The sequence below is a fragment of the Galeopterus variegatus genome, unplaced genomic scaffold (assembly GCF_000696425.1).
Source record: "Galeopterus variegatus unplaced genomic scaffold, G_variegatus-3.0.2 Scaffold3786, whole genome shotgun sequence".
Classification (NCBI taxonomy): Eukaryota; Metazoa; Chordata; class Mammalia; order Dermoptera; family Cynocephalidae; genus Galeopterus; species Galeopterus variegatus.
The window spans coordinates 217753-219892 of record NW_007729897.1 but is presented as its reverse complement, the minus strand read 5'-3'; the positions used below and the strand labels follow the sequence as shown (position 1 = coordinate 219892).

The window sequence follows — 2140 nt, the reverse complement described above, 5'->3', positions numbered from 1 at the left end:
ACTTTGTCTCTAAGAATTTGCCTATTATTGACATTTCACATAAATAGAATCACACAATATATGGCCTTTGTTTTGGAATTCTTTCATTTAGAATAATATTTTCAAGTTTCATCCATGTTGTAGCATGTATCAGTACTTCATTCTTTTCTATGGCTGAATAACACTCCATTGGATGGATATACCACATTTTCTAATTCATTCATTAATTGGTGGGCATTTGGGTTGTTTCCATCTTTTGCCTAGTATGAATAATGCTACTATAAATATTTGTGTATAAGTTTTTGTATATACATACTTATATTTTAATGTCTCTTTAGTATATACCTAATGAGTTGAATTGCTGGGTATTATGGTAACTATGTCTAACTGGTTGAGAAGTTGCCAAACTGTTTTCCAAAATGACTGCATAATTTTACACTCTCACCAGCAATGTATAAGATTTCCAATTTCCCCACATCCTTATCAACACTTGTTATTGTCCATCCTTTTATTAGAGCCCTCTTAGTGAATACAAAGCAGTATCTCATTGTGGCTTTGATTTGCATTTCCCTAATGACTAATGATGTTGAGCTTCTTTTCATGTGCTTATTAGCCATTTATATATATTCTTTGGAGTAATGTCTAAACAAGTTCTTTCCCCACTTTTAAATTGTGTTGTCTTTTTTATTGTTGAGTTATAAGGGTTCTTTATATATTATGGATACTAGTCCTGGATCAGATATATAATTTTCAAAAATTCTCTCCCATCCTCTGGGTTATCTTCTCACGTTCTTGATAGTGTCCCTTGAAGCACAAAAGTTTTTTAATTGTAATGAAGTCAAATTTAATTGTATTTTTCTTTTATCACTTTTGCTTTTGTTACAATAGCTAAAAAACCATTGCCTAATCTAAAGTCACTGAGATTTACACCTGTGTTTTCTTCTAAGAGTTTTATAGTTTTAGCTTATATTTAGGTCTTTAATCCATTTTGAGTTAATTTTTGTATATGGTGTGAGGTAGGGGTCCCAATTCAATCTTTTATGTGTAGAGGTCCTGCTGTCCAATCACCAATTGTGGAAAAGACTACCCCTTTCCCCATTGAATTCTTGGTGCTCTCATTGAAAATCAATCAATTGTAAATGTAACAGTTTGTTTCTAGCATCTCAAGTCTATTTTATTCATTTATATGTCTATCTTTATGCCAGTACCACACTATTTTGTAGTAAGTTTTAGAATTGGGAAGTGTGAGTCCTCCAACTTTGTTTTTTTTCCAACATTGTTTTGGCTGCTACAAAAAGTAAAAAGAAACAAGTACATTAAATTTAACAATATATTTCATTTAACCCAATACCTCCAAAATATAGTTATTTCAATATGTGGTCAATATAAAAATCATTAATAAGAGAGTTTACATTCTTTTTTCCTTAACAAATCTTTGAAATTTGGTGTGTATTATAAACTAAGAGCACATCTCAACTTGGATGCTAAATTTTCATCAGAAATACCTGATTTGTATTTAAAGTTCATGAAATTTATAGTTAAAAGTATAGCTTTATGTACCAAAACACACTTGAAAGTTTTCCAACAACTGGATCCATTATGTTTTTAAGCAATTAAAATTAGGTTTAAAGCAATTAAAATTACATAAAATTGTCATCTGGCCGTTTAGCTCAGTTGGTTAGAATGTAACCTTCTAACACCAAGGTCATAGGTTTGGATCCCCACACTGGCCAGCCACCAAAGAAAAAAAAAATCAGAAAGCTGAAAATTCAGTTTCTCAGTAGCATTAGCTACAGTAGTGACATAGGGTAATGACTACTGTCTTGAATAGTACTGACCTAGAGTGATCTGTTTAAAATGTAAATCAGGTTATGTCACTACCCTTACTAAAACCCTCCCCTCAGTTGCTTACCATAGCACTCTGTATAAAGTCTAAACTATTTTTGGTACTGACAAATCCTAAGTAACTTCCCTGTGCTATCTTTCCTTGTCATACTTCCCCCTTTCTACTGGGGTCTAGAGATACTAACTTACCTCAAGTTCCTCCAACCTCAGAGCCTTAGCACATACTGTTCCTTCTGCAAGGAATGCTTTTTCCTAGTTCTTCTCATGGCTGACTGCTTGTCCCTCAGCTGAAATGCCACCATCCGACAGGCTTTTC

General features: G+C 32.9%; 1 protein-coding gene across 1 annotated transcript in view; it reads right to left on the bottom strand.

Annotated features, from left to right (window-relative positions):
• LOC103601551 (dynamin-3-like) overlaps positions 1-2140 on the bottom strand; it is a gene marked incomplete at its 3' end in the record, with an annotated part of 85779 nt that overhangs the window by 61199 nt on the left and 22440 nt on the right. The window lies entirely within an intron of this gene.